The sequence below is a fragment of the Eupeodes corollae genome, chromosome 3, assembly GCF_945859685.1.
Source record: "Eupeodes corollae chromosome 3, idEupCoro1.1, whole genome shotgun sequence".
Lineage (NCBI taxonomy): Eukaryota > Metazoa > Arthropoda > Insecta > Diptera > Syrphidae > Eupeodes > Eupeodes corollae.
The window spans coordinates 21,881,727-21,907,644 of NC_079149.1; the positions used below are offsets into that span (position 1 = coordinate 21,881,727).

The window sequence follows — 25,918 nt, forward strand, 5'->3', positions numbered from 1 at the left end:
CTAATGACCTCCTAAGGCGTCCTATGCTTCCTGCATTAAGCATTGAAAACCAGTGGCAACATTGCCTTGCAGCCATCAGAGATGCTGCCTCTGAAGTGCTAGGTTTCACACGGCCACCACAGCGAAACTCCTGGTTTGACGACGAATGCCAGCAAGCTCACGCAGCGAAACAAGAGGCATACAAAACGGCGCTATATATAGCTATATATAAACTTAAGTCAAACAAAGCTGCTGGAGCTGACGGCATCACCGCCGAACTATTCAAAGCAGCAGGCGATGACTTGGTAGGGAGCATGCACCAACTCATCTGCAAAATATGGTCGGAAGAAAGCATGCCCGAAGAGTGGAATCTCAGCATAGTGTGCCCGATACATAAGAAAGGAGACCCTCTAAACTGCGCCAACTACAGAGGCATCAGTCTCCTTAACATTGCGTATAAGATCTTCTCTGCCGTATTATGTGAACGTCTGAAGCCATTCGTCAACAACCTGATTGGTCCTTATCAGTGTGGCTTCAGACCAGGAAAGTCCACTATCGACCAAATATTCACACTACGGCAGATCTTGGAAAAAACCCAGGAGCTTCAAATTGATACCCACCATCTCTTTATCGATTTCAAAGCCGCGTATGACAGCATCTATAGGGAAGAGCTCTACCGAGCAATGTCTAGTTTTGGCATCCCTGTCAAACTTATCCGTTTGTGCAGAATGACGATGGAGAATGCACGCTGCTCTATCAAGGTCGGAAAAGATCTTACCGATGCATTTGATGTCAAAAAAGGTTTTAGACAAGGCGATACACTGTCATGCAACTTCTTCAATATCGTTCTGGAAAGAATTGTGCAAAACTCAACCGTCAACACTAGAGGCACAATCTTCCAAAAATCCATCCAATTACTCGGATACGCAGATGATATTGACATAATTGGAAGATCAAAGCGTGATGTCAGTGGAGCGTTTTTAAGCATTGCGACGGAAGCGAAGAAGATGGGTTTAGTGGTCAATGAGGGCAAGACCAAGTATATGCTGTCATCAAAAAAGGACACTGAACGACGACGTCTTGGACAAAACGTCACCATGGACAGCTATAACTTTGAGGTAGTTAAGGACTTTGTCTACCTAGGCACCGCTATTAATGCAGACAACGACACCAGCGCTGAAATCAAACGAAGAATAACTCTTGCAAATCGCTGCTTCTTTGGACTTAGAAGGCAATTGAGAAGTAAAGTCCTCTCTCGAGCATGTAAAATCACCATCTAAAAGACACTCATCATCCCAGTTCTCATTTATGGCGCTGAGGTCTGGACCCTGTCAAAGAAAGATGAGAGCGTCTTAGGATGCTTCGAGAGAAAAATTCTTCGGGTGATTTTTGGTCCCGTACGCATAGATGGAGAATGGAGGAGAAGATATAACGACGAACTGTACGGGCTGTACAGCGACACTGGCCTAGTTAGCAGAATTAAAGTCCAACAGCTTAGATGGCTAGGTCATGTAGAGCGGATGGACATCAACGCTCCAGCCCGGAAGGTCTTCGAATCCAATCCCGAGGGACGGGGCAATAGCGGAAGACCGCGACTCAGGTGGCGCACCCAGGTGGGAGAGGACCTCAACCAACTTGGCGTGCGAATTTGGAGACGGTAGTACCCGTGGCATGATGGTTAGTGCGTTGGACTGTCATGCAAGGGGTCTTGGGTTCAATCCCTGCCTGTGCCACCTTAATTTAAAAAAATTAATTTTCGCGGGTACTGCCTCTTGCGAGGAATTGACAAATCCTTCAAGAGTAATTCTTGTCATGAAAAAGTGCTTTCTCAAACTAGCCGTTCGGATTCGGCCTAAAATTGTAGATCCCTTCCATTCCTGACAACAGTACTCGCACACAGGAATGGTTGAGAGTTGTAAGTCACTAGGCCCTGGTTCACAACGGACTGTTGCGCCACCCCATTTGATTTGATTTGATAGCTAGGGACCGAGCTGGCTGGAGACGCTTGTTGGTTGAGGCCTAGGTCCGCCCGGGACTGTAGCGCCACCTTAAGTAAGTAAGTAAGTATCCTAAACTTTTAACCTGCTAAATTGTTCAGCTTTTCATATTCGTTTTTAGGTACAAAATATATAATTCCCTTCATATGTAAATCCGTTCTAAGAAATTTGGAACTTGAACATTATATAACGACCCATTTACGTCACTCGACCACCCGTGTCCTTTTTCTAGCATCAGTCTCTTTTAGTTACATACTATTTCCTATAAAATAGCGACTGTGCTTCTTCCCCTTCAACTGGTTTGTCTTGAAACCCAATTTGGTCCTTCCGTGAAATACAGATATTCGTTCTTTAAACACACAATACGAATATGGAATGCCTTAACACTCTATGTCTTTTCCAAGAAGTGCTAAAGAATACAAAAAATATGTCCACCGAAAGTTTTTTTTAAACACCTGCTTTTTTCCTAATGCTAAAAACTGTTATATTAAAGGTATAAAAGAGGCTGGGATGCGACCCACACTGACAACTTCCCATCCCGTCTGTCGATTTGTCTTGCTTAAACGATTGTAGGTTTTTGTGTTGGGTTAAAAAAGTTGTTAGTTGAATTATTCTTCAAAATTTCAAAATTATTAACAATATTTTGCTTATAAAGAAATAGGTCAGTTTGGAAATCTAGTTTTGTTAAATAGATTTATAGTCGAAAACAAATGTTTACCCATTTAAGCAGCATTTGACAAATTTTTACAAATTGGATGAATGACATCAATTTGAGAGATATCAGGAACCGAACATCAATTTTTACCAAATTTTCGTAAAATTTCTTGTAGATTTTAAGTATACATTAAGAATTGTTAACGTTAGTATTTAACGAATTTTAAATAAATAAATAAATTTTATTTTTTATGAAAAAACTGACTGTTGGATTTTTATAAAAAAAAAACTACTGAATATAGAAAACTATTTTTTCTGTGAAATAAAAAAGTTTAAAGACAATATTTTTATTTTTTGAATACGTGTTTAGGTCGAAAGTAAATTTTTAACAAGTTTAAGTATTGTTTTTTTATTTGGTTTTTATTTTTATCAAAAAAAAAACTGTCTATTAGATTTTGTATTAATTTTAATGAATGTTGACAACAATATTTAAAAAAAAAATAAAAGTAGTGTAAAGCCTTAAAACGTCGAGAAATGTCACCATTTTCAATTTGAAAAATCGGACCCATTACAATAACTTCCTATGGGAAGTTAACAAGAACCAATTAACTGTCTTGAAATTCAATAAATTCTGTTCCTACATGCAAAAACTTATATTTACTTAAAAATGAAGCTTTAAAAGTTTTTGAGCGGTGCGCGGAGTTGGTCCAGAACTTACATTTGATAACCACTGTTCCCAATAGTAGGAAGCATTTTATGAAATATACTTTTGGCATGATTAAAGTAAAAGCATACATTTTTTCGTAAGAGCGTCTTCATTTTAATTCGAATTGAATCCCCATTTAATACTCCTTTAAAAATACAATATTCTATGTTCTTATAAGAAAACGTTTATATCAACTGCATTCTGACATACCAGCAATGTCTTCCTTATACAACGTAACTTTCTTAATCTCTATTAGAATTATTAAAAACACACTTCATTAGATTTCACTTAAAGGAATTTACTCACATTATGAAGAAGTATGTACTTATGTGAATATACAAGCATTTATGTTTCGTTTCCCTCTTGTTTATGTCCTCTTGAACATTTCTATAACATCGTTAGTCAAAATAATCGACTTAATCGTTCGTTTTCTTGACAGAATCAATTAGATTAATCTTTTTATTTGATTTGCCTTCAAGATGTTAAATTCTTAGTTTATTCACACGTATCCTTCATAAATATATTTATATAACTTATGTGTATGAAGATATGTATATAGGTATGGCTGAGTATTAGTATTTATGCATGCATAACCTAAATCCTTTCTTATCTTTCCTTAAATTTGTCATCCTTTTTCCTTTATGTCATTTCCTTCTTTCATGTAACCTTTCTACATATCTATGTATATTCGTATGTCTATAATATGTATGATATTTTGAAGATTATGCCAAGAATTTTGTAGAATTAAAGCCTTCTTTTCGAGCTTCCATCACGTACCTATTTATCTGTGTATATATGTTCTTGTTCATCACATAGTTAAAGATGGGTTTAGTTCTCATTCTCACAGATAGGTTTTTTATAATATGATATAGAAAATATATAGAGATGAAGGGACACACGTAGTTGGAATAAAGAGTCAAAATGTCCTCATTCCCATCAGAAAACATCATCTTTTGAATATTTTCGAAGTAGGATCATTATGTCGAAGAGGTTAAAGACGACAACGCAAGACCCTTATGAAGGAGAAGAACTATATGTATGATATTTTATCCATTTAAGTCTCTTTATACTCACAAAAATATGGCATAAGGCATAAAGTATAAGAGGGATAAAGCCTTAACGTGTTTCCTATACATCCTAAAGTTATCCTTGTAGCTGTAGGTAGGTGTATCCCGTGAAAACTTGATTTATCTTTCAGTAATAGATTCATTGAAAATCTATAATGTCGTCTGCTTAACTTGGTTATAGAATGGTGGGTCTTCGTCTTAGTTTTCGTCTTGGTTTCCGTTTCCTTTTTAGCTTCGGTTTGGTTTTTGTGTGTCAATGGAACAATATCGATGAATGGAGCAGAACAACTTCTTCCAGATATACAAACATCCATACCTTCTACAATACAAACACAAGGATCAAGGAGCAATGAGCATAGCCATTCATCTGCAAATAATCTGGCTTAACATTATAATGTTAAGAAATATATGTATTGTTTGGGTTATGTATACGATTTCCCTAAGGGAAGGATTATATAATATTGAACTTAACTTAGGCAATAAAATGTTATAATTTAAAGGACTAATCGATGTAGTTTTCAATTTATGTCTTGTAAAACATATAAATTTCTATTTTAATTGTCAGTAATATCTACATAAATCTGAATAGACATGATATCGATATCAATAAATTGTTATTGTTATAGTCTTCTATATAGGAATGAAAGCTTTAAAATGAAGGGTGAAGGTGACGATCAAAATATATTTTATAAAATGGAATGCCTTTAAGAAGTTTGAAATGGCTCATAAGTTACGATACCAATAAAATTGACAATAATTATTTATATGGGAAGTTCAAGTTGATTTTTTGTAATGATCTGTAAAACATAGTTTTTTTTTATTTTCAAAGAAATAATCAGTTCACAGTAAACAAACAACAACTAACGTTTTAAATGATTTCATGTTGACCATTTAAGTTTTCCGTTAGGAGGTTTCATTTTTATTTGAACGCTTTTTGTGCACTTGTCACTTTTAAAACTCTCAGATTTTAATATTTACAAACCTACAAATTAAATAATTTTTAAAACATTTATCAGAAATGTATACATATATACATGGATCATAGATTTATTTGTTGAATATGTTGCACATAAGGGGCAAAGTATTTCGATTGGACCATAGTACAAATCTTAAGTAAAATCTCATTAATCTTTTTTGAATGGACTCCTATTTATTTATATGGTGCCCAGCCGATAGAACACAACCGTACTCTAATAAAGACCTTATTTAGGTAGAAATGGCGATCTTAAGGCAACCTAGCCTGAGATCCAATTACCGCTGTAGTGCACCGTTTTGATACCAAAAACTCGTTTGACCTTTGATTGAAAGGGATAGATTGATAGAGAAGCTTCATAGCGATTATGTTAGAGCCATTTTGTCGCATTGAGAAAAAAAATATTAGGTCTCTAATCTTTGTCTCAGATAGCTCATCGAGTTCTTGAAAGAATGCTTTTCCAAAGCATTTCATTCTGGTGTTTGCCAAAGCAGGACATTTGCAGAGAAAATGGATTATCGTTTCACTTTCTCTTTGGTCACTACAGCTGCGGCAAAAGGTGTTGTAAGAGATACCTTACTTCTCTGCATGAACTCCTATAGGCCAATGTCCGGTACAAACCGCAACAATCCTGGCTATGTCTTGCCTTGGCCTGCATAGAAGATCGTTTGTACGGGTTTTGTTATAGGCGGGCCATATCTTCATAGATATAATGCACTTGGGTAAATTGCTCCACCTTCGGTTTGATTGAGTTTGGTAGATAGAAAAGATTTTACTCTTCATAGCACCAAGAGAAATGTTAACCATTTCCGCAAGTGAGCTATGAAGGGCCGATCCTTGCCTGGCTAGCTCGTCAGCCCGTTCATTTCCCACGATACCACTATGGCCCGGAACCCAGATCAGAGTGACACCGAGGTTAATATTCAGGTTCGCAAGCTCATCGCGACATTGCTGGACCAATTTAGATGAGGATATGGCCGAGTTAATGGCTTTGACAACTGCCTGACTGTCTGTAAAGATAGCCACATTTCGGTTTTGGTTTGGGTTTTGTTTAAGTATCTTACATGCCTCCCTTATTGCCAGCAGTTCAGCCTGAAAAACGCTATATATATTATATAGACCTTACAATTCATTTAATGCCTTTTAGCAGAATGAAATGAAATGGGGTGGCGCAACAGTCCGTTGTAAACCAGGGCCTAGTGACTTACAACTCTAAAGCATTCCTGTGTGCGAGTACTGTTGTCAGGAATGGAAGGGACCTACAATTTAAGGCCGAATCCGAACGGCTAGTTTGAGAAAGCACTTTTTCATGACAAGAATTACTCTTGAAGGATTTGTCAATTCCTCGCAAGAGTCAGTACCCGCGAAAATTATTTTTTTAAATTAAGGTGACACAGGCAGGAATTGAACCCAAGACCTCTTGCATGACAGTCCAACGAACTAACCATCATGCTACGGGTACTACTTTTAACAGAATAATTAACTCAAAACTGGGCAACTCTTCTTGCAGACGATTCGTTAGTAGAGGGACACCACAAGGTGGTGTTCTATCCCCTCTTCTCTTGAATCTAGTGGTGAATGAAATCCTTACTAGTCTGGATGCGGAGGGTTTCAGAGTGATAGCTTATGCGGACGACGTTGCTATAGCAGTTTCAGGAAAGCATCTTAATATCCTAAAAAAACTCTTACAAAATGCCTTGAACAGACTAATACTTTGGCTGATCGGTGTGGACTGGGTGTTAACCCACACAAAACCGATCTGGTCTTATTTTCGAGGAGATACAAAATTCCATTTGTCAACCCTCCTTATATTAAAGGAATCCAATTAAAATTCTCAGACGAGGCTAAATACCTAGGGGTTGTCTTAGACAAAAAACTAAATTGGAAACGTAACGTACAGGAAAGAGTCAAAAAAACTACTGTAGCTCTCTTTTCTTGCAAAAAAGCTATTGGTAATAAATGGGGTTTACAGCCCAGAATCACGCATTGGCTATACACATCGGTTATCAGATCGATTTTAACGTACGGTGTGGCAGTATGGTGGACTGCTTTAGAGAAAGGTATAAACAGGGATAAGTTAAATAAAGTCCAACGTTCAGCCTGTCTATCGCTTCGCACGACCCCGTCTGCGGCACTGGACACCTTGCTCTACCTTACACCTCTTGAAGTATTTAGGAAAGAAATAGCTGCAAGCTCTGCTATTCGCCTCAATGCTTCGTCGCAGTGGACTAACAACAACATTGGCTACTCCGTAATTCTAAGGTACTTAGAATCAATTCCAAAGCACACAGACTACACCATCCCCCAACTATTATTCGACAGAAACTACCAGATTTCAATACCTACCAGATCTTTTTGGGAGGATATTACATTCTTAGAGGATGAGTCAATCTACTTTTACACAGATGGCTCAAAAACCAAAGAAGGGGTTGGTGGTGGTGTGTACTCTGAACGACTGAAATTAAGTCTTTCATTCCGCCTTCCCAATCATTGTAGCGTGTTCCAGGCGGAACTTTTGGCGATTAAGGAAGTCTTGTCTTGGCTTAAAGAAAACGTGATATCAACATCTGATATCCGTATTTTCTCCGACAGCCAGGCCGCTATCAAATCTCTGGACTCTGTCTCTACAAGCTCTATAACAGTCCATAACTGTCGATCATCTCTAATGGAGATGGCGCAGCAGTTTAATATTCACCTATGCTGGGTGCCGGGCCATACAGACATTCCAGGTAACTGTAAGGCAGATGAACTCGCCAGGAACGGTACAGTACAGCCCATCCTACCACGTTTGGCAAGTACTGGCATACCAATCGCTACTTGTAAACTGCTACTAATGCAAGACGCTGCGAGGAGGGCAGGCACCAGGTGGACCAACATCACCACGTGTCAAGCCACAAAAAACATCTGGCCAACACTGGATTTAAAACGTTCAAGGTGCTTGCTCTCTCTAAGCAGATCACATATAAGCTCGATAATAGGTGTCATAACCGGACACTGTCTAATAGGAAAGCACGCCACGAGACTAGGCGTATCTCAAATGACTTTTGCAGAAGCTGTATGGACGAGGAAGAGGAAGGAACGGTTCTTCATCTTCTCTGCACATGCCCTGCTCTAGCTCGAAAACGCTAGGAGAATTCTTCTTTAACGATCTAAACGATCTAAATCTTATCAGTATAATCAGCCTCTCTCGTTTCGTAAGGGACTCTAACTGGTTCCATTGAGCTTTAGAAGGAAGCCTCAAGATTCATGTGGTATCACAATGGGCCATTTAACTGGCCTAAGTGTGTCCGTTTCCATCTTGGCCAGCCACTATAACCTTACCTGACCTACAAATGAGACATTAAGAGTTTTTTAGAGCATAAGAATCATAAAATTCTCGAGAATATATTTTAATAAAACCAAGATTCTCGTTAGCTGTTTTAATAAAATACTCAAAATGGTCAATAAAAGTTATTTTTGAGTCCAAACCCAAGTCCAATGTCAGTAAAACTTGACAAAGTAATAAAAAGTGACAAACTAATTGCATTATTATAGAGGAAGGAAGATCGTTAGTAAATATTAAAAATAATAAAGGACCAAGGATACTAACTTCGGTACACCCGATATAACAGTAAAATATTTATGACTTTCGCTCAAAAAATTGTATTTTATAATCTGTCTTTTAAATATATGATGATATCTATTATATAAATCAGTAGTTAAGAAATATATTTAAAAAGAGGCTGGGTTGGGACCCACACTGATAACTTCCCACTTCGTCTGTCGCTTTGTCTTGCTTAAAAGGTTGTAGGTTTTCGTGTTGGGTTAAAAAAGTTCTCAGTTGAATTATTCTTACAAATTTTAAAATTACCAACAATATTTTTTACATAAAGAAATAAATAGAATAGTTTGAAAATCTAGTTTTGTTTAATAGATTCTTAGTGGAAACATTTTTTTTACCAATATTTAAGTAAAGCCTTTCTTCTCATAAATAAATGTAAATAAATAAATGTATATCATAAAATTAAAATTGTTTACTATGTTTAATGCATTGATTTAGCCCCAAGTTACTTTATGGCTTGGGACGTTCTTCAAAATTTGCAAAATTTCAATTATTTATGTTCAAATTTTTAAGAAATTAAACTTATGTATATACCACATTATTATACACCCTTGTCATACCCCATAGACAATTATCGCTTTTACCAAATCATTACATAAGATTTAAAAAAAACTACCAACGAGCACAGCAAAATATTAGAAGTCAAAAAAATGTGATCCATTCCATCAGTTTTAATTCAGAAGTAAACATTCCACGATAGACCAAATCCACCGCATTACAGATGTGCTTTAAAAAGCTTATGAAGAAAAACAAGTATGTTCGGTTTTAATCTCGATTAAGGTTGTTCAAGCCCTTGATAAAGTTTGGGACTTGGGACCGTATCTGCATAGGAACCCATGCAAGGCAGTGCTATAAAATACTCAAATCATTGAACCTGGAGCTTCACAAGGAAGAATCTTAGCTCCAACCTTACAGTCGTATCTTTTATATATAAACGACTTTGTAAGTGATTCTGATCTAAGCCAGAAAATATTAACATTTATCAAACTTGTAAATAGATATCTTTGAAGATTATAAATAAATAAAAAAAAAAAAACAAATACAATTGAAACAGAATCTTTCCTCATTTCAAGACCACAAAACAATAGTTGTGAAATTTATATTATTTCAAAGGATGGAAACTTATATTTTATATTTTTAAAAAGGCTGATGAGCTCTTCGAAACAGTTAAAATATGTATGCTGTAAAATTGAAGAAAGTACATTTTTTTCTTCCTCAAAAAAATCGAAATTTAATTCAATTTGATGACAAAATCATGATCACAAAATAAATCCACGTATTTTTGGGTTAAATCAAAACGTGTCAGGTTCACAAAGAAAAATTTAAACAAAAAAATGTCCTTGTAAATAACAGAAAATATCAAAGACATTTCAAAAAATATCCTGATTTACTTTTTTTAGAAATATCCACAGCGCAATCATAAAGTTAAGCCTCCCAAAAAAAGAATCTTATTGAAATTGACAAAAGTATTAAAAAAAAGTTCATAAGTTGGGATATCTTTTTTGATTTTATTTGATATACATATATATTTGTGTCCTCTTTATTTTTTATTTCTTTTTATTGAAAAAATCCCAATTGTTAACGAAAAACAAATAAAATCAAAATACCTTTTCCTTCGAGAAAAATAAAAACCGAAACCCTCTGTTTTGTGGTTTTCAAGATTATTAAACATACTTGTAAAGTTTGAAAAAAAGCATCTAAATATAGCCAAAAGGGTTAAAGAAGTTAAATACCCAGTCCATTTGAGTTGAACATAAAATTTAAGAACTAAAATATAAAAATCCATACAAATATGTCCCCACCCGACCTGACCCAATCTGAACTTCCATAGAAACAACCCAATAATTCGCTTCACAGCACTTAAGGTTTCATGAATTACATTAGCCCCTCAAAGACTATACTGGAAAGCTGGTGTCATCCAGGATGTAGCTTTTCACATACACATATCCATCTGAAAATTGCTATCTTCTGAATATAAGGAGAGACACATGAAGAACAGGAACACAATATTTTTATTTTGTTTTCTGTTATCCTTAAGGAAACACTCAGATTTTCTTTCAATTTTATTTTCAACTCACTCTGACTCTGACTCTCAGTCTTCTGTCATGTGGAAAAATAAGTGTGTGAGAGAGAGAGAGAGAGAGAGAGGAAGAAAAAGAAGTGAATTAAACAAGGATATGCCCTTAACGCTTAACGACTCCGAGATGTTCACACAATATTTTATGCTCCGTGTAATCGTAGAAGTAATAAACACGATGTAATATTACGACCATTAAAATACTCGCAGAAGATGGTAACACTTCTCGCTGTCGTTTATGTTGACTTCGTCCTTTGGCACCGTCATCATACCTAACCTACATTAAATAGAACCGAATGTGTCATCTTGAAATGGCATGGATAAGGATAGCGTCGTCGGTGAACGATGCAGCAAAAATGATGGCGTAGGTGGAAGTAGATATACTCACAGGTAAACCCGTTGAACTCCAAAAAGGATCTTTATGGCGACTCCTCGTTGCACTTCTTGTTCGAGGTGCAAAGTCGATATAAATCAGCCAACTCTGCAACGTTTAATCTAAAAATAATCCCATTTTACATTCACGCCCCGTGTGCTGTGCACAAGGCTGTAAAATTCGTAAAATAAGACAAAATTGCTTCCCTCCCCAAAGGACATGGACAGAATATGGCAGAAAACTCTATGACGACACGGTAAGGACTAAAATATAGTAGTTACAACGACGATAAAGCAGTGTATAGTTGATATATATGTAGAACGAACTTTTGAAATTCAGTGCAACGAACAGAGTGCTGTACAGCAAGGACCTATTCCAAGCGGTGGTATTGCATTATTTCGTATGCAATTTAATAGTTGGGTTGGGTCGCTGTCTTCAATGTGATGCGTTTTATGAAATGACGGCAGGACGGTGCGGTGGCGTGGTGCAGCGCAGTGGAAAACTGAAACGTTTTGCGATGCAATGAATCGAATTTGAAATCTGAAATAGCACCCAAATTACTATTTGGTCGACGGAAAACACGCACATTTGAAAGGCATTTTCCAAAGGATGTAAACTTCAATTGATTCGTCTATCTACTCGTACTCCGTCTGAGTGCTGAGTCCGTTGCATATGACGACTGATTCGCTTTTGTATTTGCTTCAGAGAACTTATTGGTCCAACGTTAACGCAAAGTTAAAAAAGGACTTCAAATCAGTGAGAAGACATATGTACAGTAAATTAATGAGCATATTCAAACGAATTTAAGAATTCTTAAAGCATATTTTTGTTTAGGCTTGATTTCGAAGAATTCTAGAGTTTGAAATTATAAGAAAGAACATCCTTTCTTAAGGCTTTCGACTTCCTAAGAACAAACAACTTTTCTATGAAAAATTACAACTAAAAGCATGAATCCTTCAGTCATAGTCTCAAGAACGTTTTTCACTTTTTTGTTTTTGTAAACACAAAAATAGATGTATTTCAGTCTTGTCTTCAACTTTTTCATCTGTTTTTATATTTCTATGGGCTAAATATTGGTTTTCACACAAAACAAAAACCAACAAAGAAAAAAAACCCCAAGTGAAAAACTTTTCACTTTACCTACAACAAGTTTATATCGAGATGGCTTTCAAAGTAACTATCTACCTATTTTTGGGTTTTTCAAGCCATTGTGAGTAAACAATGAATTGAAGTTTTTGTTTTATCTTGTTTTCTACTCTTTCGTTTTCTCTTTTCAGTCTTGGCTATTCTGAAAATTTGGATGCACTTATTTTGTTTCGTTTTAAGTGTTTTTTGTTTTTGAGAAAATGTTTGAGGGTTGGGTCTTGGGGAGGTTGAAAAAGACTCAACTTTGTAAATATACTTGTAGCTAGTAAGTTTATTATTATATACCTACTATAGATACATATTTAGTTAAAATGTTCGGGTCTTTCTTTTGGAAAAGTTGATATTATTTTAAACAATAGGAAAATTGATGAGGACTAATTTGGAAGAAGAAATACATATTCATTTATTATGAAGGATAATGTATTGGTTATCCGTTTCACAGAATTTTGATATAAGAAATTCTAGAAACAGAGTTGGAGTATTTGGAAAATTCAGTACTTCATTAAGGATCATCATGTATCTGGCTGGCTGAAAGTTTAAGAAAGAGAAAGGAATGAATTTTGAAATGACTTCAAGCCCAATTATGAAGAAAATTTGCAAAATTGTTACCGGTGTATTAGAGAATGAGTATCAGTTTTCGTGCAGTTTATTATCGAACGCATATTTTTCATTTCGAAGGGGTTTTTACTTTTGATTCGTATGCGGTTTTAAGGTAGCTGCCTTCTTTTGATATTTGACAATAAGAAATTAAGTTATTAGATACTTGAAATGAAACGATATGCACTTGAACAAAGTATTGAAATTGTTCAAATCATAGTAAAAGCGGTGAGAATTTTAAAGTAAAAAGGATCAGTTTACGTCTTTGAAAGAAAACTGTATAGAGGGTTATAGGAGCGTTTAAGTTATTGTCAATCAAAAATTAAACTGCACTTTAATCGTCTAATTTAAAAAAGTATTTTAATTTTAAAGACCATCATGAAATTTGTTCCTGAAATTCAAAAATGTAAATGTAAATGTAAAAGTTTATTTACACTTAATAGACCTGGATTTATTGTTTTTTATTTCGTATACTTTTTGACTTAAAATAAACCACCTAACATCCATCTTACTTGTGGTATTGACAATAATCGAATTTAAAAGACGTTGACGTTGGAGTCTCATATTTTAACAATGTATTGGAATCCTTCAAAAAAAAATATCGTTCTTTTTAAAATATTCAATTATTCCAAAAACTGGTATCAGTAGCATATGAAAGAACTTCAAATGCTTTGAAACAAGAGAAACAAGGGTTGAAAAAATCTTATAAGAAGCATGTCAACTTAAGATTGTGTAGTATAGTCACCTAGTTGACCTTCAGTTGGTTTTGTTTTAGTCGAATAACGCCCATTGAAAATTCATCTCGAATAAAATGGTATTTGACGTTTACTTTCCTTGGATTCAGCAATTTTAATACAGGAATTATTATCTTCATATATGAATACTAGAATCGTGTATTCTACATTGAGTTCATTCAGCATCTTTCGAATCCATTTGAGTTGACATACTGCTTCAGTTAGGGCAATCAACTCAGCTTCTGTTGATGACAAACTTACTGTTGATTGCTTCTTTGAGGCCCAGCTCAAGGTATTTCCAAATAACTTGAACACGTATCCTGAAGTAGATTTCCAGTCAATTTTTATCTCCTCCACTGTCAGCATCACAGAAACACACCAGGGTCTCGGCAGTATCTTCTTTTCGGTAAATCATTCTCAAGTCGATTGTTCCACGAATGTAGCGTGAAATATGTTTTGCATAATTGTAGTGGCATTTATCAAAATAACTTTGGAATCGACTCATGTATCCAGTTGCAGCACATAAGTCCGGTCTTGTGGTCACAGTTGCGTATATAAAGCAACCAATCAATTCGCGTTAGGGGTGATTTGTACATCTTTCCTTGTCACCCTCATCGATGTGCAGACCCTTTTAAATGGGAGTAGCTTTTGGCTTGCAGTCTTTCATTTCGATTTATGGAACACTTTCTCCAAGTATTGCAGTTGACTTATTTCAATAGTTGCATCTCCGATGTTTTGCTGGATGTTCGTTCCCAGAAAAGTACTTGCTCTACCCATGTCAGTCATGTCAAATTTGTTTGACAACAGCTGCTTTATGATGATAATCATTTGAATATTTTAACAAAACAGCAATATGTCATCGACATGCAGCAGGACGTAAAAATTGCCTGAATCCAATTCGAACCATGAAACTGTTGATCTTTTCATTCCAGGCTCGGTACGTTACCAACTTTTCAACTGGCGCATACGTTTCGAAACCAGGTTTTTGGTTAAACCCTCGCGCCACCAAACGAGCTTTGTATTTTTAAATTTGCCCATCTGCTTTGCGTTTCAATCGAAATACCCATTTGCTGGTTATGGCTTTTCGATTCTTTGGCAAACTACAAATAGTCCAAGTTTTATTATGTATCAATGATTGGTACTCACTTTTTATGGCATTTTCCCATTCTGGGCAATCTTCTCTTGCTTTTGCCTCAGTAATATTTCTTGGGTCATCTTCGACGTACTCTTTGGCACTAAGAGCAAAGTTGTCTGATTCAGCTGAATAAGTGCAAAAACCAAGTCGCTCAGGTTGTTTTCGTGAACGTTCGCTTCTTCGTGCAACATTTGATTCGAGGTCTTCAACACTATTTTCGCTTCCGCTGGTACTATTGTTACCGATGCCGTTTTCTTCGATATCGTGGATTTTTTCAATGCGGTTACCAGCCCAATCCAAATTAGAGCTGTGGACTATTATATCGCCGCCTTCAAGAAGTCAATTTTCCAGAGTTTCATCATTTTTGTTTTCACCAAATCGTTCATCCTCTGAAGTCGTTATCTCTGTTATCTTCGACCTTCTCAACACGGAATCTTCATTGAACGTTAAGTGTCGAGCAATAAATAACCTATTCTCTTTCATGTCTCACAGCTGGTATAAACCAATCGACGAAGCATACCCAAGCATCAGACATTTGTTCGACTTACCTTCAAATTTCGATCGCTTATCTTTTGGTACAAAATTGAACCATTCAGAACCGAAAATTCTTAAATGGAACAGATCTGGTTTTCTTCCGAACCAATTCTTAGCCGGTGTCTGCTTCATAAATTGCTGTCCAAGAGCATTCGTTGGCGATCGATTCTTAATATAATTTGTTCCAGAATTTATGATCCAAACCACTTGCCACCAGCATAGTTGTTGTAGCTTTTTCTTGAAGTATTCTATTCAATCGCTCAGACACGGAGTTCATCTCTGGATTGTAGGGAACAGTAAGCATCATTTGAATACCCTTTGACTTACAGAACTGTCTAAACTCATTTGAAATATATTCTCCACCGTTGTCAGCTCGCAGCTTTGCAACTTTCTTGCAATGTAGTGCCTCAGCTATGGCTACGAATTTTTTGAACTTGCTAAATAATTAACTTTTTTGTTGAATCCAGAATATCATTGAAGCTCTGGAATAGTCGTCAGTGAATGTGATTGAATCTAGTATTTTTGTTCCTTGGAAACGATGAACGTGTTTGTTTTCCAAAAACACAAGATTCACAGAATGTTAGTTCAGTGTCAACATTCACTTCTTCCAAACCTTTAGCCATCTGATGACTGACCATCTTCTTCAAATCATATGTATTCAAATGTGCTAATCTGTAATGCCACAAAGATTGTGAATCATTTTTCTCACCTGAGATGCCAGCGAATTTATTTTGTTCAACATGCAAATCTACTTTGTACAGCTTGTCTCTGGTACTTGCTTCAAACATAGGTGTTCCATCGATCGATGCATTTGCCTTGTTGCCTTCAAAAACTATACGGTAACCCCTTTCTGTCAGACTTCGGATAGACATCAAGCTGCATTTCAGATCCTTCACAAATAAAACGTTCTTCATAGTCTTTGGTGTGGAATCACCATTATGAAACGTTTTAACAGAAATGTCATCAATTTCAGATGCTGATATGCTTTCGTTTTTCTTGGCAACTGAAATTTGAATTTTCTCGATGTTCTTCAAAACTTTGAACTAATCTTTGTTGTTTACCATGTGCTGGGTAGCACCAGAATCCAAAACAAACTTCACTTTATCATTCATCGGTTTGCGCTGCATGCTCTTTTTCACTAGCTTTGTCAACAACTGCACACATTGTCGAGTCCTTCTTTCTGAAAGCTTTGCTTAAACCCTCTGACTTAATTTTTTTCCTTCTGCTTGGAAAAACGTTTGAATTAGATATGTCCAGGCTTACCACATCCATAACAAACCATCTTTTTCTTAGGTTTGACACTCATTGCACCGGGCTCATTAGACCTTGCCGATGCACAACCATTCCTCTTGTTGTAGTCGTCATCAACTGAGTCCTGACAAATTCTAACTTCAAGTCACTTTGATTCATGGTCCCAGTGCAGTTACTAAATTGTCATAGCTTGCTGGCAAAGTAAACAACAAATGGACAACAACATCAAGCTCTTCCATCTTAGCTCCGGTTGATTTCAGCTGACGAACCTTGGTATCGAATCGAAGAAAATGTTCAACGACACACTCATTGTACTTCATCATCAGAAGCTGTTTTCGGAGTAGTAACTGGCTCGAAATTCTTTCTGTTCAAAAATACTACACAATGTGTCGAACATCTCCTTGGCGGTCCTCTTCTCCTTCACATATTCCAATTGTCCATCATGAATACTTTGGACCAAAATTGAAATACACTTCTTTTCTTCTAAATTCTCACTGTCTTGGTAAGCAGGCTCAATTATTCGCAAGAATTTCTTCTAAATCTTTCTCAATGAATGTATTTTCGTAGAACATTTTTGTCCAAAAAAATACCCACACGATATTTCCAGTTGATGAAATTTGTACCATCAAAATATGGAAGCTTAGAAACCTAATGATCAGCCATTTTGCTATTTTTTTTTCTTTTCAAATCAAAAACGATCTCAGAAATGCAGAGAAAAATAATTTCTTCTACAAATATTCAAAAATTAATTTTTCTTCAATCGACTCCTGGGCCCATAACCTCAGAATGTTCCGAGATCCAGAGAAAAGAAAAAGACCAATATTTATTATAAAAGAAGTATTTTACTGTTTGAAGATTTAAGAAAAGACTAATTATATTTTACAAATTAAAGAAAACTTGAATCGAAAAGTAAACTGAGGTTAACGTAGTTTCGAATAAATTACTGAGAGTAGCTTTATACAAAGTAAAAACTAACAAGATAATGGTTTTTTGATCTCAAACCCGCATTAACAGGACAAATGATGGCAACTGGCACCTTGAAGACTTAAACATAGAAGTAGTGACTGATTACAAATACCAAGGATTTACTATTACACCTAACTTAAATATCGGAACTCATTTTAAAGACAAAGTGAAGGTTGCAAAAGCAGCTATCAATTGTATGTGTCCAACCTTCTTCAAAAGTAACTCTTTAGATGGGTCGACTAAATTTAAAGTATTTTATACAACTATCAAAAGTTACCTATTAAATGCTAATGAAGTTTATGGATACAAGGAATTAGAAAGAATCGAATTAGCCCAATGGTACTTTTTCAAACGTATTTTCAGACTCCCTTCCATTACACCAAACTACGCTATTTACATTGAACCTGGCTTTATTGTTAAAGTGATGCCTAGACCTAATAATAATATTCAGAAAAAAAATATTTTGATAGCTCTACGGGGTAGGTACTCTCTTTTAAAAGTAGGATTTGATTTGGCATCAGGATCTAACTATCCGTTGTCACTAAGTATTAATAATTTAGAAGCACTAAGAAACGAACTGTATTACCTTATTTCTTTCAAAGATGAAACAATGTATCAAAAATAAAATAACCAATCAAGAAAGTCTGTTTAGCTAAACCAAAAGCCGAATTTGTGTATTGAAACACTTTAACTAAATAATAATCAAATGTGAAGCTAATCATTCTTTGCAAAAGGGTGTTTGTTTTTGAAAAATAAAATAAATACAGGCGATTTACGACAGATTTATGACTCATAATATTTTAATTTTATTTTATGCAGTTTGAGTTCGTTTGACCGTTTTTAAAGGGTGCTAAACAACAAGTTCTACAATTTTACTGTAACGATAGTTTTAGGACAATTTTACAACATACCCCATTTGTTTCCAAATCCATTTTAACCGATTTAAAGAGGTTATAATATAAACAGAGATTAATTGTAAATAACAGAAAAGGGACAATTTCCTTTCTCTCAAGAAATTTTACGACAGATTCACGACACTTAATTATTTCGAATTTTCGTTTTTGATTTTCAATAAATTTTAATTGATTTTGAAGAGTTAAGTCCTTACTAATTGACAACAGACGTGAAATAGTTTTGAAATTTTCAATTTTTACAATAAACTGCAACAAGATGTGCTTCGGAAACAGTCTTCCGGCAATATTTCTATTGAAAAATAATGAAACAAAAATATATAAAATAAATATCTTGGTATACAGAAATTGAAAAACGAAGAATAATTTCAATCGCATTGATTTACTATGGTCAGGGACAAGCTGCTGATGGCGAATGATGTTGATGTTGATATTGATGGTGATTATTTAACTTATTTTCTAAATCTTCAATTGAAATCTTTTTCTAATTAAATTCAGACGATACAAATACAAACATCCATAAACCCTTATAGCTATCTATAACTTATGTACAGTTAAATTGGAAGCAGTTTAAAGGGAGGGTTTGCAATTGGATCTGATGTCCTGATGCTGATGCTGCTGCTGCTTTTCCTGCTGCTGTTATAATTTTGCTTTCATGTTGAATTTATTTTATAGGATTTTCGGGTAGAGCGTCTTGTTTTTCAGTTTTTCAGGAATTCACTGCAGAAGGCAGAGCCAACGTTACAATATTTTCTCTCTCTTTCTCTGTCTTTGGTATATTGGTTTTCAGTTTTAACACACAAATCGCAAAAGGATTTTCTATCCTTTGCACCAATAACTATAAATATTCTCCCTCTGGTGCAATAAAAAATGAAAATTTACGAAGACTCTATATATAATATATGTAGCAACCTATTTAAATAAAATGATTTCGATAAGTTCCTCTGGACATTTGATTTCATTAAATTGAGAATTTATATTTTTAAGGGAGTCTTGTATGGTTGGAAGTTGCATAAAGTTGCAGAGTTTCAGTTGCAGTTAAACTGATGTAGATAGTTCAAATGTATGTACGTACCCGTATATCCCGTTGGAATATCCTTGCAGGATTTTACTATCAAAATTTTATTACTCGTAAATTGATAAAGGGAAAGCCATCATCATTGGTTTAGGGAAGCTAATGCATTGAAAGATCTTATAAGGGTGCTTGATGTTGATACATGATTTGTGGTCAGGTTTGTTTAAGCTACTCAAAGATTATTTCTATAGAAAATGGTTTCACCATTAGGAACCGATAACCTAATTCTAAAAATTATAATAAACTATAAAATATTGATTTCTGTTTTCTTTTTCTTCTCATTGCAGGTATGTGATTTCAATGGGTTTGATGATATGGTTGGTAAGTCGGCTTTATTCGAAAAAAAAGAGCTGTTGGTGCATCACAGTAAAAATGTTTTATTTTACTTTTGTTGTTCCTAGGAACATAAAACCACAATACATATTCAATTTGAAATATAATTCCTCTGAATCCTTATCCTATTACAATAGCAACTTAAGGAAGAATTACAAAATTGGCAAGCTTTTTTCGGTTGAAGAAATCAATTCATATCAATTTCAATTGATAAACCAAGCCGATTTATGTTCTTAGAAAATCTTTTATCTTTTCAACGCAACAAATATTGAGATACAATGCATGTAAGGTACATATGTATATAAAGCCAGATATACTGAAAAGATACTGCAATTGAATGCAATTTTAAAAAGAAAAGAAATATTGAATTCACATAAATATTCAACTTTTTTCTTATTCATGATCTTTGAACTTATTTCTTTTTTATATGTCTTTTGAAAAAGAATATTGTGAGATGATTGTTTCATTTTGTGTTTTGAACATTTCTTTTCTGAATGACCTTTTTTAAAGAAACAGAATAATACATTGGAAAGTATCTGTAAAAGTAAATAATAAAAAGCTTGTTAATATTTAATATCTTGCTACTCAAGTTTTACATTTTTCTAAGGAGGTAAGTTTTACAATATTGTTTGTATTCCTACACAACACATATTTTGAAAGTTTCATAAGGAGTATCTTAGGTTCTGATATTGGTTTCGTATAGAGAAGAAGACATATGATTTGTCAGCGGTAGAGTGTACAAAAATAGTTCTTTCATTTTATTTAATCAGTTTTATTGAAAACAGTATCTTAAATAATACATAGATCTTTTATTATAAAAAGTTCTGCACTGAAACATTTTTTACATTTAAAATTTGACTTAAATCTCTATGAGCAATAAGAACAAAAGAAAACTAACCGAACTTTCACCGGAATCAGAAATAACTCGCTGTCACAAAAAACATTCAAGCATAACAGATATGAATACCGAAGTAGGAAAGTTTCTCGGTGCAGGAATACAACACATTGCTAGATAATAAGTTGAAAAATATAGCAACTAAAACGGATATTTCATCACTTGCGACAGAAATTGTTTCTCTTAAAGCCACAAATACACGCTTAAATAAAAAATTCAAAATGACGAAAAGATGTGATCATCTGGAGTCGTAAATTGAGCTGCTGTCACGTAAGGCTAACGAAACACCATAGTTGTGCATGTTCCTTTAAAATAAAACACCAATGTAGTTGACTCAGCAAAACAAACTTGCAAGTTTCTTCTCAATCTAAAGGTAAATGATAATATCCTTGCAAACAAGACGTGGAAATTCACTAAACGAAGAAAACAAAGATGCACGGTACTCTAAGAACTTGACTCTGCAAACACGGTACAAGAGATTCTGCGTGGCTGGAGTATTCTAAAAGGAACTGGAATAAGTGTAACACGCGAACAATCACTTCTGTACCGCAAGAAAAGGCAGTCTTTATTCGAAACAAAAAACAAATTACTCGGATTTAATCCTACTGCTAAAAAAATAATTAAAGGGGATAAAATGGAAATTAGCAACAAAAATTTGGTTCGAATGCACTTGAACTTTTTGACTGCAGCGTGGGAGAACATCAAACTGAATGCTGAGCTGAGCTACAATATACCATTGATATAACTTCGCTCATCATTGAGATGATCTTCAAAAGTTGTATAAATCTGCTTTATATACCTCAGCGATGGAGAGATTTAAAGGTAGTTTTCATTTCCAAGGCGGGCAAATGCTCGCATGTCAACCCTAAAGACCTAAGACCGATTAGCCTATCATCTTTCATTCTCAAAACTCTGGAACGATTGATCGATATCCATGTACGTAACAACATTGAGAACAGACTATCAATGTCTCAGCATGCTTACTGCAAAGGGAAATCGGTAGAAACAGCCTTGCACACTCTGGTTAGAACTATCGAATACTCCCTAGAGAAAAAGGAATATACTATGGTGGTTTTCCTAGATATTGAGGGCGCTTTCAATAACGTTGACACATCCGCTATCACTTCTGCTATGATGATCTTAAACATCGAATACTCAATCTGTGAGTTGATTAATCTGATGCTCAAAAGCAGGATCATCAAATCTAGTTTGGGAGAATTTTGCACAAAAAGGTCTGTCAGTAGAGGCACTCCGCAAGGTGGTGTTCTGTCCCCTCTCCTGTGGAACATAGTGGTTAATCGAACTACTAATATCCCTACAGAGTGGTTGCGTATGCCGAGGATGTTGCTATCGCCGTCACAGGGGAACATTCTAATACACTGAGAGACCTCCTCCAAAAGCACTCAATATGCTCACTAGATGGGCTGATCACTGCGGACTTAGTATTAATCCTCAAAAAACAGACCTTGTCCTTTTCACACGGAAATACAAGATCCCAGTAATTGTACCTCCTTCAATAAAAAGTATACCACTAATTTTTACCAATGAAGCAAATAACTTGGTATGATATAGGACAAGAAATTAAGTTGGAAATCTAATATACAGGAAAGAGTTAAAAAAGCTGGGGATGGGGTTTTCAACCTCGCATCGGTCATCCGACCAATACTTATGTTGCAGTATGGTGGACTGCACTGGAGAAAGTCACATACTACGACAAACTCAGCAGATTCTAACGGACTGCATGTCTCTGCATAAGCGGGGCATTGAGAACCACACCCTCAGCAGCGTTAGACACTCTCCTCCATCTGACATCCCTCGACATCTTCAGTGGCAGCGAGTACAGCGATAAGACTCGACGCCTCATCTCAAAGGACCAACAATAATGTGGAACACTCCATCATTTTGAATCTCTTTGGTTTTATACCAATGTACATAGACTCACTATTTCTAAACTCCTATTTAAAAAAAATTCCAGGTATCCATTGCATCCAGAGATGAATGGGAAGACAACAAACTCCTGGATTACAAATTTATCCATTTTTATACAGATGGATCCAAGACAAATGAGGGAGTTGGTAGTGGTGTGAACTAAGAAAAGCTTAATCTAAGCATCTCATTTCACCTTCTGCCTTCGTGCTCTTCTGCCATTTCATGGTCAGTTCAATCGACCCACTGAAGCGGCTACTGGGGCTATTGTGACCAAATTTCGCACCAAATTTACATTTTTGGACAATAAACCACCAACACTTTTATGTAGAGTGCAATTTGAAGAAAATATCGCAGCTGTATATTCCAGTGTTAATGATGACCATAAATTATCGATTCGGCGCCGTTCGCAGCAACCGGGCCTCTGTAACACAACAAAAAATGTGATGCCTTTCAAAAAACAGCTGGCAAAAGAATTGAAGCCGAACGACCTATTGCAACGTACAATTTTTGGTGAATGGGCTCTTGGAAAGTTGGTCGAAGCTCCACTTCTTTACAGACAAATTGTGTTCAGCGATGAAGCTCATTGTTTTCTCAATGGATACGTAAGCAGAATTGTCGTTGGTGGAGTGAATATCAGCCAGAAGCATTGCAGGAGCTTTAAATTCATCCAAAAAAAAAGTCACAGTTTGGTGAAAATTATGGGCTGGTGGAATCATTGGGCCGTACTTCTTCAAAGATGATGCGAATCGTAACGCAAATGTGAATGGAGAGCACTACCGTAAGATGATATCCAACTTTTTTTGCCTAAAATGGAAGAACTTGACTTGCATGACATGTGGTTTCAACAAAACGTTGCCAAATACCACACAGCACGAGCAACAATATTTCCCTTTCGGGACCGGTCAATTGGTCGCCTATAGATCGTGCTATTTAACGCCTTTAGATTCTATTTTTTATGGGACTATGTTAAAGCTCATGTCTATACAAATAAGCCCGCTTTGACGCATTTAAGCAATTTTTCGTAAGATATCGGCCGAAATGTTGAAAGAGTATGTCAAAATTGGACGAAGCGGATGGACCATTTGAGGCGCAGTCAAGGTCAACATTTGCATGAAATAATCGTCAAACATTAAATTGAATGGACAGAATAAAGATTTCATGCATTTTTATGAATTTTTTTTTTGAAAAACTTTCCTAAAGATTTAAAAAAATTACCCTATATGAGTAGGGGTTTGCCAAAAGGACTTTGCGATTATAGTTGCGGATGATGAATTTGGATTCGAATTGACCAACCAAATCACAGGCCATAGAAGGTGTAGAAGAGGCGAAGGGTTGCGGGTGTTAGTGTAAAAAGAAATCGAAATAAAAGATAGGATCCGTGAACTGAGTCAGAAAGAAGTCGATGTATAAAAAGTATGTCAGTAATTTATTCACGTTCCTTTAATGAGTTGATATTTATCAGAGCGATGCGATCACGATAAGGGGTAAGATCAAATGATTTTCCTAAGGAAGGTATTAAAATTCAAAACAAAGAAGATGCTTTCTATTCTGGATATATGTGTACCTTGAAATGGAGACCAAACCTGTGGATCATATTCAAGTCCGGGATCCCTTACGTTTTCTACCATTTTTGAGCTCTAGCAACTTTTGGTACATCAGGTTCAAAAATTATGGAGATCTGTTTGGAAGAGAGTTGTCATGAGTTGTCATGAGTCATGAGTTTTAATGTTTTTCGTATCATCTGTTTAAATGTTTAATAAACATTTCAATGTCATTAATTGTAAGAATAATAAGAACAGGACCTAAATGACAACCTTGGAGAACACCAGAATAAGCTAGAATAGTATTAGAACGAGCTGATTTAAATCGCAGTAATCCATTTCATGAAAAGAGGTTCAATACCCAAGGAGGAGAGTTTAAAGACTATCAGATTATGAGAGATCTTGTCAAACGCTTTGTTGAAGTCAGTGAAGACCATATAAACTTTATTCCCGTTTACTAAGGCTCTTTGAGTGAATGAAACGAGGTACTACAAAGTTCGTAATGTGTTGAGCTAATGAAAGATCTGCAACTGAAGCTGAGAAGTTCATAAAGAACACTTTCAAAAATGTTTGGAATGTACGAAAGTTTAGATATTGGTTCTTTCTTGTGAGTTGGAGTTATAAAAGATGTTTTCCATATTTTAGGAAATTTTCCTTGAGATAAGGAATATAAGAAACATTTTAGATAAAGAAATAAAAAAGAAGAGAAACATTATTTTAGAAATATGCCGGAAGGCCAACAAGGCCCAGGAGTGAATTCATCATTAAGTTAAGAAAATTAGTTTAAAAAAGCTTACGAAAAAATGCAATCGGGTGAGGATCGACCGAAAAATTCGTCAAATACTCAAAATAGGCCAGATCTTGTGTAAAAAATCCTGTAAAAAATTTTTCAAATATTATGCAAAGTAATAAGCTAATGCTATATTTCCATTGAAAGTTTCATTTTTGAAGGACAAGGATTATGGTTGTTAACCCATCTCACTTTCGTTTGTGATAAATTAACTGAAAGGAGGATTTAGGATCGTTGTTAATTAAATGGCATTTAAAGTTTTAAAGAAAAAAATATTTTGCAAGTACATTTTTTAATCTCAAAATATTGAACATATTTTTAAAGATACTCTTTGAATACATAAGCAAGTTCATCCGATCCAGTCGTCCATTTTATTTCAGTGCTCTAAGAGTAACTTTTAAAGTGAGCCTTACAATTAAGTCTATCATGAATATCAGAGAAAGTATTTCGAAGTTCAAAACGTGCCCCAACTCTTACTAAATTTTTTCTCGAGTCACGAATTTAAAAAAAAATTTCGATCAACACTTTCGTTGACAAAAAGAGAAAATCTATTTGAGACACCTAGCAAAATTTAAAAGTCCCCTTATCCCCAATAACTGTTGAAAAAAAAAAATAATTTTCACCATATTAACTTCAGAACAAATAAAAGCAGAG

General features: G+C 35.3%; 1 protein-coding gene across 20 annotated transcripts in view; it reads left to right on the forward strand.

Annotated features, from left to right (window-relative positions):
- Nucleotides 1-25,918, forward strand: part of LOC129952313 (potassium voltage-gated channel subfamily KQT member 5) — a 498,379-nt gene that overhangs the window by 245,357 nt on the left and 227,104 nt on the right. The window lies entirely within an intron of this gene.